The sequence below is a fragment of the Schistocerca cancellata genome, chromosome 7 (assembly GCF_023864275.1).
Source record: "Schistocerca cancellata isolate TAMUIC-IGC-003103 chromosome 7, iqSchCanc2.1, whole genome shotgun sequence".
Classification (NCBI taxonomy): Eukaryota; Metazoa; Arthropoda; class Insecta; order Orthoptera; family Acrididae; genus Schistocerca; species Schistocerca cancellata.
In genome coordinates, this window is record NC_064632.1 from 149592612 (window position 1) to 149606973 (window position 14362).

Sequence of the window (14362 nt, forward strand, 5' to 3'; positions counted from 1 at the left end):
ACTCACCCCCGATAGCAGTACCCTACAAAACTATTGTTCAACGGATTGTGGACATGTCTGAAATCATTACCTAACAGTGTTAGTAAATAAGGTTGCAATGTCTTTCTCATGACATATTCCTTGAGTAAATTAGTGAGATTAGGGAGGATGCTCATCATATTACAGTTGACTAATAAATTACTGATGACGTGCAATCCAAGAACGGTCATGTAACATCTTACGTTTTTCCGCATATGCCTGGTGAAATTACCTTGACCAGAGAATCAAATAAATTTAAAGTTTTACCTACAACTGACATTTTTTTTCAGGTATCAGACGTGACTGGAACCGGTTAGGGAGGGAGATAACAGTGTTACCAGTAATACTAGTCGACACTCACCTGTGGGTTATATGCGGTCCACAGATACACGTTATTTATATGTCAGTCGAAGATAGCATCTTCTAAAACATAAGCGTTTAGGAAAATTGTGTAATGATGCCAAATTATGAATTGTAAACTGAATCTTCGACATCAATTTTGGAAACTATAAAAAACCTCTATTGGTTCTAAGATCGAGGAAACGTGGCGGCTGTTATTATCTTCGTTGTCTACCTCCCGCCCTGAGGGAAACGCTTAAAATAACATCTTTTGTTATTCACACGAATGTCAATGGTCTTGGTTTGAAAACCAGTCTCGCACATTGTATCTATCAGTAAATGGCACAAAATCAATAAGCTGCCCATCATACTATACGCAATACGCTTCATTTCTATTGTTTTCTAATCAGAACACTAAGAAAATAAAAAACAAAAACAAAAAAGATGTTACCATATAATTATTGAACCAAAAGTACAAAATTTTCTAGGTTATTGACATTCACAACTCGCTATGCATACAGGTACACGACAGATTCTATGAATTTCGATATATTTAAATTGCTGCATTTAAATGTGCATAAATTGCGATATCTTTTTGTAGATACAACATGGAAACGCTGTCAGGAGACAGCATTGATACGTGTGTAAAAGGAATTAGAATATGACATGTAACTCAGTGCTCCATGTTGTTATAAGGCAGACAATATGAATTGTCAATAAAAATTTAATGTAAACACCAATACCAGAATCATCCATGAAGCGGAAGTTATAAATAATTCACAGACAACTAATGACTTAGTAATAATCTATGCAGTGACGCCACACGATCAGAAGCTACTGCTCTGTGTTATACGATATGTGCTCCACTGCTTCCCTCTAAGTGTAGTTATGTACATGCCATCTGACGAAAATGTCAGAAACAGGAAGGTGGAATAATTTAAGCTAAATAAACAAAAATAATCTTATATAGTAAATGCCAGATTAACTAAGTTATTATTGATTAAGCAGATCAGACGTTATTTATTTTCATAGGTCGTTCTTAATTCAGTGAACTTATTACTACAACTAGAGGTTAAATAAAGGCTTGTCAAGTGAAACAGGTTGTAACCAAGGAGCAGAGGTGGTCAGAGGTGTTATTGACACAAACGCGAAATTATCTAAAACAAGAACTCCTAATGGAAAGCATTATCTAACTGTGACTCAGTTTACGTAAAATTCCTAAAGGATGCAGGAACTAAGAGGTAGTATCATCATCCGTAAAAACAGCTTAGCCGGAAGCTCTTAGAGCATCAACGCGCCAGTCGAGAGCACTGTACGTTTGGCGTGCATTACGCGAGTACCAATCTTCAGGATATTTTGTGCATCAACTTTCGGAAATTCAGATTTTGTTTCATAACTTTCTTAGTTTGTCTTTGGTTAATAGTTAAGTATTATATAGAGGACTTGAAAAACAGTAGATACAAAACCGTTAAGATCTCAGACATTCATGTTTGTGCGCCAATTGACCAGTAATATGAATATTGGCAAGAATTACTGCTCTCGACACCTACAACTGATGTCATCTTCATGGTTGGAGGCTGGCTATAGGCTGAGGCATTGCAAATTGCAGAAGAACCAAAGAAAGCAAAAATCAACGGGGATAGATTAGCAAAGTTTAAATTAAATAGAGTTTCAGAAATTAGTTAGAAGATATAAAAATATGTTCTTAAGCGAACAGTGCAAAGAAGAAGAAGATAGTAACAGAAAGGGGAAGACAAGGGATCTTAACAGGCGAAAATTGGAATGATGAAAGGCAGAAATGGGAAAGATCTAACAGAAGCACAGGATGTTACGGAAAGATGGGCAGAATATGTAAGAGATCTATATAAGAAACAAGTGCATACTGACAATGCTGACGATGATGAAGTTAATCTTATTTTAGATCTAGAGGCAGATATTTTGGAGAGTGAATTCAAATGGGCTCTCTAAAACATGGCTAAAACCAAAACTAGTGGACATGATGGAATTTCTGAAGAATTCTTTAAATTCATTGAAAAGAATGCAGTGAAAGTGCTGCATTCAATATGTCAGAAAATATGGAACACGCAATAGTGGCCAGAAGACTGGAAAAGAACAATATTCTTCCAGATCCCAGAGAAGGTAATTTCTAAATAATGCTCATATCTCCGAAGAATCTCACTCATCTCACACGCTAGCAAAGTCATACTGTAAATCTTACAAGACAGACTTCGTCAGTATCTAAAGAAGAACAAGCTGGATTTCGTAAAGGAAGATGAACCAGAGATCAAACTACCAACATTCGGTGGATTATGGAAAAGACAAGACAATTCCAGAAAGACGTGAACTTCTGCTATATTGACTATGCCAAAGGCTTTGACTCTGTCGATCACAATAGATTCTGGAAAGAACTAAATATTTGGGAGTACCAGATCACCTCATTCATCTCATACGAAGTTTATACTCTGACCAGGAAGCCCCAGCGAGATATATGGAACAACTAAATGGATCAAGATTCAGAAACTGATACGGCAACGGTGCATATTATCACCTTACTTATTCTGTCTGTATGCAGAGCACGTTATGAGGAATGTAGGAGTAGAAGTAGAAGAAACCGGGATTAAAGTAGCTTGGATAAATATAAACACCCATAGATATCCAGATGGCACTATACTGTTGGCAGATAGCGAAGAACAGTTAAAGGTGAAAGGAGAAAGTGAAAAACCTGTCTTAGGCTGAATGTTAAGAAAACGAAAATTGTGGCAACTACGCCTATCACTTCATGGCATATAGAAGGAGAAACAACGCAGGTAATGTCTACGTTCAATTATCTCGATTCCCAGATTTCTGCTGATGGTGCCTGCAGCCACGAAATCAGGAAAAGCTTGCTGCTTGATTGAAAGGCAATGTCAGACCCTTAGCATGTCTTAAGGAGTAGAGATATAACTTTAGCAACCAAGATCCGTTTCTTAAGGGCTATGATCTTCCTGCTTGTGATATATGGATGTGAGAACTGGACCATTAGGACTATTAGAAAGGTGTAACGGTGAAGATTAGACTATTTTAAATTTTGGTGTTGGAGGAAACTAGTTAGAAACCCATGGACTGCAAAGAGAACGAATAGGGCAATATTAGAGAAAATAAAACCAGAGTGCTCCCTGGATGGCCTGTTACTAAAATAAAAGCTGACCTACTTTAGAAACATTATGAGAAGACATTTTCATTCGAAAAAACACTAATGCCGGGAAAGATCGAAGGCACTAGGAGAAGAAGAGGTCAGAGGATGAGATGTATCGATGATATGAAAGAAGTAATGTATTCCACTCAGAAAAGCCTACAGGTTAAAGAGAAGGACAGAAGAAATTGGCGTGCTTTGGTTCATTGGGTCACGGAGAGTCAGAAGAGAATAAACGAATAGATAGAGAGAGAGTAACAGACAGACAGACACAGAGAAATGACCGCAGTTTATCTTGTAATACCATTACTAACTGCCCAAAAATCTTACATTTTATGCACTTCTTTGGATGTTTTACCAAATAATTAGGGGATTCAAAATAAAAAATATTAAAGGCACAAACATAGATTCTCAATATATTATATTTAGCGTCAGGAAGAAATGTTTTTAGTTTTTAGTTAATCTGGTATTATTCTTTACTCAGATAGGTATTACTTTTTTTAAAATTTCGGTTATAATTTCTGGAGGCTTATTTTCCAAGTATGTGCTTTATATTTTTTTGTATTTAACTGGAACCTCGTGGACACATTAAAAAAATGTGCCCTGCCGCGAACTAAACCTAGTACCTTCGCCTTTTCGCAGGTAAGTGTCCTGCCGAATGTGCTATAGAACCATGACTTGCGACCAGATATACAGTCTTACGGCTGCCAGTTTTCTCCTACCTTTCCAAACTCCACAAACATTCTCTTTTGCACGTTCGAGGAAAATACAAAGGCTAAAGTCACATGTAGTAGGGGTCAATGAAATGAAATGGAAAAATAAACCAGGATTTCTGATCATATGAATTAGGCTAATCTCAACAGCAGCAGAAAACGGTATAACGGGAGTAGGATTTGTTACGAATAGGAATGGAGGACAGAGAGTGCTACTGTGAGTAGTTCAGTGACAGGGTTATCCTTACCAGAACTGACAGCAAACCAACACCGACAACAGTAGTTCAGATATACATGCCGACGTCGCAAGCTGAAGATAAATGGATAGAGAAAGTATGTGAGGATATTGAAAGGGTAATACCGTAAATAAAAGGAGATAAAAATACAACAGTCATGGACGACTGGAATGCAGTCTTACGGGAGGCAGTAAAAGAAAAAATTACAGGAGAATATGGGCTTGGGACAAGGAATGGGAGGGGAGAAAGTCTAATTGAGTACTGTAATAAACGTCGGGTATTAAAATCAGACACTCGATTCAAGAATCACAAGAGGAGGAGGTGTACCTGGAAAAGGCTGGGTGATACGGGAATATTTCAGTTAGGTTGCATTATGATCAGACAAAGATTCCAAAATCAGATACTGGATTGTAAGGCGTACCCAGGAGCAGTGGGTGCAGAAGTGGTTTTATCAAGTAAAAACAGGTTAGGTAATGAACGTGAGATTAATTTTTCTCCTGATGGTAAACCAGATGAACAGGAAAAGTCACAGATCTTAAAAACTGTGTTCAGAGATTGGAAAAAAGACGATCTGCGTAGTGTTAGTTCTGTATTTACTGAGAGTGATTATAGTCAATACAGAAACTTGTCTCCAGTTCAGTGCTTCGAGTTATTTTGGAACGACGAAGTAATTGAATTTCTTCTCACTGAATCGACGACGTACGCTTTGTTCAAGAACTGCTCAGAGCCAAAAATAACACATGAAGAGATAAAAGGTTTTCTAGGAATTCTAATTCTTTCTGTCTATAATCCTTTACCTAGCAGAATATATTATTAGGATTCTGTATTGGACATGTTTGAAACAATTATGAGATTCATTCAGTCGTGTTACAACACAAAAATAGATGCTAATGATAGAATGTGGAAACTTCGTCCATTAATAAATATGCTAAGAAAAAAGTTTGCTCTCCACTTTCAGCCTGAGCAAGATTTGTCTTACGATGAGAGCATGATAAAGTATTTTGGCAGACATGGATGCAAACAGTTTCTGAAAGGTAAGCCCATTAGATTTGGGTACTAAGCGTGGTGTCTAAACACAACCATGGGTTATCTAGTGGACTTTCAGATATACCAAGGAGCTGATCCTCAGAGGAATGAAAACAATGAGAAAGCATTTGGAAAATGTGCTGCTCCTTCGATTCAAATGATCGAGTCTCTTCCTGAAAAGAACAAACATCTTCCCTACAGGTTTTATTTTAACAACCTGTTTTCCATCAGAAACATTGTTGATTTACCTGAAGCAACGAGGTTTTGGTGCAACTGGCACTATTCGTCTGCCTAAAGAGTGTCATCTCATACCTTCTAACACTTGTCCAAAAGGAATAAGAGAGGAGATTTTGATTACAAGAGCAGCAAGGAAAGTGGAATAATCGTTGCCAGATGGCTAGATAATTCTACAGTAACAATTGCTTCCACAAGGCATGGTATCAGTCCAGTCAGCACCACTGCCCGATACTCTAGACAAGAGAAGAAAAGAATACTTGTACCTCGACCTAATGTAATAGGAGAATACACCAAAAATATGGATGAAAATGTAGCGTTATATAGAGTGAGTGTCAGCGGAAAGAAATGGTGGTGGCCAATTTTTACATGGCTTCTAGATATCTCTATGTCTAATGGGTGGCTTATTCATAGAAAGACTGGTATAAATATGCTGCATTTCTGGCACTTCTGCACTTCTGGCGCTACATTGTGAAATGTTACCTGACTTTCAATGCTGTAATACCAAGACGTCCTGGACGCCCTGCAGGTAAGTAAAACGAAGGCAGTGTGCTGCATGATATTAGATTGATGAAACAAATCATCTGGTAGTCATGGTGCTACAGAAAAAAAGAAGACGCTGTGCGACAGAAAACTTCAAAGGAACCCCAAGAACAATCTGCTACCAATGTGATGTTGGTTTGTGCATAGAATGTTTTGTGTCATATCACAGAAAGTGAGTACTGTCGCCTGAATTTGTTGTAAATCAGATACAGTGTATTATTTTACTTGCTGTCATATATTCTGCCTAAAATGTATGTTATGCCTAACGTGACATATATGTTACGCCCTTTTTTGTTTCAGTTACTGATTATTTTTTTGTTTTAATTCTTGTATTGTTTTTCTTTCATAACAATAAACACATAAATATCTAATTTGTAGAAATCAGAAGAAAAAAATAATTCAGGCAGAAATGAGTTAAGTTCTCTAAGGCTACAGACACAACAATAAGGAGTAGCTCAGTAGGCGGTGCAGTTGAAGAGGAATGGGCATTTTTAAAAAGAGGAAGCATAGAATAAAGAAAGGAAACAAAGATTCAAAGACGGTAACCGCGAAGAAACCGTTGGTAACAGAAGAAATACTTCAGCTGTTGATGAAAGAAGGTACTACAAAAATGGTTAGGGAAAATCAGGAATACAGACATACAAGTCACTGAGGAATGAAATAAATAGGAAGTGCACGAAGATAAAAGGAAATGGCTGCATAAAAAATGAGAAGAAATCGGAAAAGAAACGATTGTCGGAAGGAGTGACTCAGCATACAGAGAAGTCAAAACAACATACAGTGAAATTAAGAGCAAGGGTAATAACATTAAGATTGCAATAGGAATTCTATGATAATTACAGAGGAGGGAGGGCATAGGTGGAAAGAGTACACTGAAGGCCTCTATGAGGGGGAAGATTTGTCTGATGTGCTAGAAGAAGAAACAAGAGTCGATCTGGAAGAGATGGGGGATCCAGTATTAGAATCAGAATTTAAGAGAGCTTTGCAGGACTTAAGAAAACATAAGGCAGAAAGTATGGATAACATCCCATGAGATTTCAGTGGAGGAAGTGCCAAGGAAAGGACTATTCACGTTGGTGTGTAGAATGTGTGAGTCCGACGAATGCCATCTGCCTTTCGGAAAAGTATCATCCACACAATTCCGAAGACTGCAAGTGCTGAAAGGTGTTAGAATTATCGCACATTCTGCTTAACAGTTCACGCATCCAAGTTGTTGACAGGAATGATATACAGAAGAATGGTAAGGAAAACTGGCGATGTACTAGATGACGAACAGTTTGGCTTTAGGAAAGGTGAAGGCTCCAGAGAGCCAACTCTGACTTTGCGGTTGATAACGGAAGCAAGACGGAAAAATATGAGACACGTTCATAAGATTTTTCAACCAGGAAAAAGGTTCGAAAATGAAAAATGGTGAAAGACCTTCAAAATTCTGAGACAAATGGAGTAAGCAATAGGAAGGGACGCGTAATTTACACTATGTAAAAGAGCCAATAGGTAATTATAAGAGTGGGCGATGAAGAACGAAATGCTCGGTTAAGACAGGGCTGTAGTCTTTCTCCCCTAATGTTCAATCTGAACATCGAAGAAGCAATGATGGAAATAAAAAAAAGGTTCAGGAATGGGATTAAAATTCAAGGTGAAATGATATAAATAGTACAATTCGCTGATGACATTGCCATCGTGAGTAAAAGTGAAGAAGAATTACATGATCTATTGAATGCAATAATTGGCTAATAGGTACAGAACATAGATTGAGAGAAAGACGAAAGTAATGAGAAGTGGCAGAAATGAGAACAGCGAGAATCTTAACATCACGACTGATGATCACGAATTAGATGAAGTAAGGAATTCTGGTATCTAGGCAGCAAAATAACCAGTGACGGACGAAGGAAGGAGGGCGTAGAAAGCAGCCTACCATTGGCCAAGAGAAGTATATTGGTATAAAATTTAGACCTTTATTTGAGGAAGATATTTCTGAGAATGTATGTCTGGAGCACAACATCATATAGTAGTGAAACAAGGACTGTTGGTGTGGTATCGATAGCTAGAATGCCAAGGTGCAGGTACAAGTGTTGAGATATAGTAAAACCTCATCTGCTCCTATTCGCTTCCTACATTCAGTCTACCTTTCAGTTTACAGGAGGAGACCCACGCTCCCCCTACCAGAGGGGATACAAAAATTGGAACACTGGAGCAGAAGAGAATCGAAGCGTTTGACATGTGGTGCTACAGATGAATGTTGAAAATTAGGTCGACTGATAAGCTAAGGAATGAGGTGGTTCTGTGCAGAATCGCAGAGGAAAGGAATATGTGCTAAACAATGACAAGGGGAAGGGCTAGGATGATAGGACATGTCTTAAGACATCAAAGAATAACTTCCATGGTACTAGAGGGAGCTGTAGGGGGCAAAACCTTTGGAGGGCGACAGAGACTGGAATGCATCCAGCAAATAATTGAGGACATAGGTTGTAAGTGCTACTCTGAGATGAGAGAAGATCGTGGAGGGCTGCATCAAACCAGTCATGAGACTGATGACTCAAAAAGAAAGAAAGAAAAAAAAACGTTCCAGGAAAACTTCTCTGAAGCTTGGGCGATATGAGAAAAGGTAGTGGTGAATGTAGTGCTGTGGAGTGAGTCGTGAATCTTGTTTGGATATCTCAGTTGGTAGAACAGTTGTCCGCGTTTGACGAAGTTTTCAAGACGAATTCTGATCAAGTAAAAGTTTTAATCAGACAGGAAGTTTCAGATCAGCGCAGACTCCGGTTTGAAGTGAAAATTCATTTCCGCATTTCATTTTTATGTGTTAATTATTTAAAATATCTTTATGTTAAGTGTAATTAATCTAATCTAGAGGAGAATAAATATACAACCGAACGATGTCGAAACTAGTTAAAAGAAACTCTTATCATGACGTCCAAGTTCTCTTTCAAGACCTTGCGCTGCCAAATCGTCAGCCCTTGACTATAAAGTGAATAAAGCGCAACAGACAACTACTCAGGGTCTGCACCTGCACTGCAGCACTAGAATTTGATAATGTCCTTATTTTCTGCAGGCATGAAAATAAACTTAAGGGATTTCTATCGCTTTCAAATACAGCATACACAACGTAGAGATTTGTCCTGCAGCTAGGTTTCCAGTGGTGGAAGGATTGGCCACTATCTTTGTAGATGACGTTTCCAGGTGACCCCGGCAATCTATGCTCTATTTTCTGTTTTCTCACGTGGAGAACGCTCTCTTGGAGGCTCCTTTCTTGTCGTACAGATGCACCCTCGGTGAAATGTGGCTGATCAAGAAAGGCGCTCTGGATGTCGCTCAATACTAGGCTCAATATCTATGATTGGTTTCCGGACACGGAAAAGTAAAGTAAAGTACTGCAGAGAGATGTAAATAATAGGCTCCTTGCCATGTATTTAGAGATTTTTCGTTATGGCCTAAGATTGAAGCAAGAACGTAGAACTGTAAATGTAGATTTACATGGATCTGTGGCCATAATGGCTGGTAGTCTAGTTCGATGGTGAAGCACAGTGTGTTTCAGTGTTTCCTTACCTGTATCTGAGGTTTCATCATTTTGCAACGTACGAGCTAAGACCCTGTGCCGTATTCAGAGTGCGAAATGCAGCCAGCCGGACCAGCATTTCACCGAACCGACAGCTTCCTCAGTAGAGACCCAGTTCTCCCGGCATTGACGAGCATTCAAGAAGTTTCGATGGTACTCATGTGTACGTTAGTGCCTTTGATTTTGCTGTACATAAACCCTCAAGCCAGGGTACGAATAATGGCCTACGATGTGTCGATGCTTTCTTCACATTGTATCAACGCAGTCATGTTACGAACCAACGACCGCTGCTGGACGGCCTTCACCATCTGGCCGTCTACACTCCACCGCCGTGTCCACGTGATCTGCTGCAAGACATCTTGCCTGCCGTCCGAGGCACGAACTGAGGGCCCCTCGGCTCTCAGCCTCAAAGGTCTCTAAGGCCAACAGACACTTAAGTATTCTGGTGTGTATTTGTGTATTTCAGAATCAAGAAAAACAAAATTAAATGTCATGTGACTGTGTTGCATTCGATAAAGCAGTATATGTCCAAATATCGGATAAAAAACCTTCGAGAAACACCACTAAAGAACAATACTATTCATAACGAACGAACGCACTGGTGACAACATACATCTACATAGAAACGGACCAGCAGAAATCCTCTACGACAAATAAAGGACTGCCATTCTTTATTAAATACATTCTAAAATTTTATTTTTGAGGGGGTCCACAGCCTCAACGAGTTTTGAGAATGAAAACATAGTACAACTAGGCACTATTTCTTTTATTACCTGTGCAATTGGCCAATTTCAACCGTAGGTCTTTTCAGTCACCTGTAATACGTTCAAAATTTGTGACATTACTTAATCCACCAGTTGTCTACAAGTTCTCGCATATAAATAAAACTTATAACCCATGTTACTTATAAATCTTATGCTTCCAGATTCGTTTCACATTCTGATACATCGCTGGTACATGTGGACTGATATAAATCGTACGTCTGTGCGTATGTGGCACGAAAACAACGGGCGTAATCATGTATAATGTTGTATTTTTTGTGCCAAATACGATGTGTACCACCTGTCCACATGCACCAGCGATGTGTTAAAATGTGAACTGAAGCTGGAAGTTTAAAACGTGTAAGTAACTTGGGTTATAAAGTGTACTTACATGCGAGAGCTTGTAGACAATTTCTGTATAGATCAATGACACCGTTTTTGAAAACGGCCCACGGTTGAAACTGACTTGTTGCATAGACAATAAAAATAATACAGCTGACTTGGAAAATGCTTTCATTATCGATACACTGTGCTGAAGCGATGCCACAGACTAATAACGGGTACGAGATCTATTCTCCAAACTAGGTGGCAGACATTGAAATTCGAAACTTCCGCACTCAGCGGAAATATAAAAGGATCAGGGATCCAGCAGTAGATAAAGCCAATATCGTCACTTCTGTAAAAGTTCTCTTTTAAAGGTAAAGGGCCTATTCAGAAGGGTAAATTTGGACGCCTAAAAGTCTCCACAATTAACAGCATCGTTCCAACTTAAGAGGATAATATGTACGGCATAAAACTGCGATACTGAGGCACGTATCACGAATAATCCTACACTAGACTCTGTTACTGGAATAAGAAAGACAGCGAATTATTTATATTCACACAAACTTCCGTATGCAATCTGCGCAAATATCTGTTCCTAGCACTCTATAGTTTGTTTTCTTATCGACGTTGTTCTCTTGTGTTTCGTGACCATAGACTGTCTAGATAAGCACTGATTATGTGACACCGTTATGACTTACTTCTTTGCCTAGCTCACACCCTCCGCTCTCCTCTCTCAACATACACTCAGAAGGAGGGCCAACATGAATTCATACAACTGAAAACTGTAGGGTCTCAAGTAGTCTCAAGGATGCCATTATCTAGCAGAGTATGTCAAATCAGTGATGACATTGATATACCTTCCTTAGAAATCTGCCTACTATTTTATTTTATTTATGATAGTCCAATTCACTGTCCTGCTCCCTCTTGAAGCATTTACAGTCGATGTCAGACACGTCAACGTCAATGAGGTGCTTCCTATTTCAATATTTCTGAACCATGTTTCAGATACAGTAGTTCGCTATATTCTTAGGCGATCACACGGGTAGCAATTACTTCGTCATTCCTAGCACCAATGGTCTGTTGCTGTTAAACCCTTTTATGTTGAAAGCTGTGTTATAACACAATTTAATTTGAGAATGAGCCGGGGTGCAGGAAGCATGCATACATGGGAAAGTTACCTCGGCTTAGAGTCCACGCAGAATAAGGTGGCCGATGCACAATGACCAGTATTCGTTCACATGGCTGGGAGAGTTTATTCGTTTGTCCTGAAGGGGACAGTGTTTGCAAACCTTTCGACCGGTCAGCGACGACAGAATCGAGGCGCACGTCCTACAATCTTTCTCAAACGATTTTATAGAAACTGTTCGGCAAAAGAATCCGTTTTTTCGTTACTTATAGCTTTATTATATCAGGTTCATGATGATGTGCCAGTCATTTTGCAGTGATCATAATTATGCAGGAGAATCTGCAGCGAATTGACGCATGGTGCAGGGAATGGCAATTGAATCTCAATGTAGATAAGTGTAATGTGCTGCGAATACATAGAAAGAAAGATCCATATCATTTAGCTACAATATAGTAGGTCAGCAACTGGAAGCAATTAATTCCATAATTATTGTGGAATTACGCATTAGGAGTGATTTAAAATGGAATGATCATATAAAGTTGATCGTCGGTAAAGCAGATGCCAGACTGAGATTCACTGGAAGAATTCTATGGAAATGCAATCCGAAAAATAACGGAAGTAGGTTACAGTACGCTTGTTCGCCCATTGCTTGAATACTGCTCATCAGTGTGGGATCCGTACCAGATAGGGTTGATAGAAGAGATAGAAAAGATCCAACGGAGAGCAGCGCGCTTCGTTACAGGATCATTTAGTAATCGCGAAAGCGTTACGGAGATGATAGATAAACTACAGTGGAAGATTCTGCAGGAGAGACGCGCAGTAGCTCGGTACGGGCTTTTGTTGAAGTTTCGTCAAGCAGTATATTGCTCCCTCTTACGTATATCTCGCGAAGAGACAATGAGGATAAAATCAGAGAGATTAGAGCCCACACAGAGGCATACCGACAATCCTTATTTCCACGAACAATACGAGACTGGAATAGAAGGGAGAACCGATAGAGGTACTTATGGTACACACCGTCAGGTGGCTTGCGGAGTATGGATGTAGATGTAGATGAGATGTATTGTGATTTTACATGAAGGTAACACACTGCGCGAAATTCGAAAATGTGTGCAGTGAAACATTGAGGTCGCTCTGATTTCACGTTTGCTGCAAATTACGTAATATGTCGCTGCACCCGTCACCAACCTCAAGATAACTGATACGATGTACAATACTCATTTGCGATTGCTTCGCGGCAGCGATAAAGAATGAACTATACACTAAATTTCTCATATTTCATAAACGGTTGGAGACAACGAAATGAGATTTTGGCAAATGATAACACATACAGACGAGAGTCTTTTATCATATGGTTTCTATGCAAAACTTCATTATCTACTGTGATAGTACACTAATTACAGATTTTTTCGAAGAAGGGATATAATTTTTAGGGGCCATCGACAACTGTTGAAAAGAGAAATGCCATGCGTATTAGAACAGCATGACATTACACGTTTATTTTCTACCGACGATATGCTTCTTTAATAAACTACTGACCTTATCTTTCCCACTCAATACAGTTCATAAATCACAGTTTCAAAATTCTCTGGCAGTTTCACCTGCGCAACTTGTTAGAGAGGCGACAATCTGCACACTCCTCTGCGTTTTGGCAAAAGAAGCAAATTTTAATATGGCAACAGGAGAAATGTGTGGGTTTTACACAAAATTCGCCACTCATGACGCTTCTCTGAGAGTTAAAAATGGCTAAAAGCCAAGAGAAAATAAATCGCTTCATTTCCAGTAGAATTCTTTTTAGATACTAATCAAAGCAAAGGTGAAAGATCTTGCTGAATTGTCACCACGCAAGTTTTGGCCTAGACCGGCTCCAGTTATTATTTGCAAAAAATATGAGCGTAGGCTTCAGTTCAGAGCACAACTTTCCCTCCAGCGCTCGGCGTTTCCACTACAGTGACTGCCTCAACCCCCCACCTCCTCTCAACTACCAATCTGACTACTGGCCGCGGTATTCTCCGTGGACTCCTCTATTGCCCGCGGGCAAAGTTTGTGACATGTTCTGGCACTACAATAGATGTGCACGACACTTGGCCGTTGTATTTACCAGAAGAAAGTAACATCGCAAAATAGTGGTAATTCTGATAGCAATTTTAATCCCATTCACTCGTACGACACACCTGTTGGTCCATTTGTTAACAGGTTCTTAAACGACATGTGACAGAACATGACCTTTCTACAGCATCAGAAAACAACAGAAAAATTAGTGAAATACCTTTCAGATCCAGCCAGTAAAATTTATCTGTGATACTGAATACAG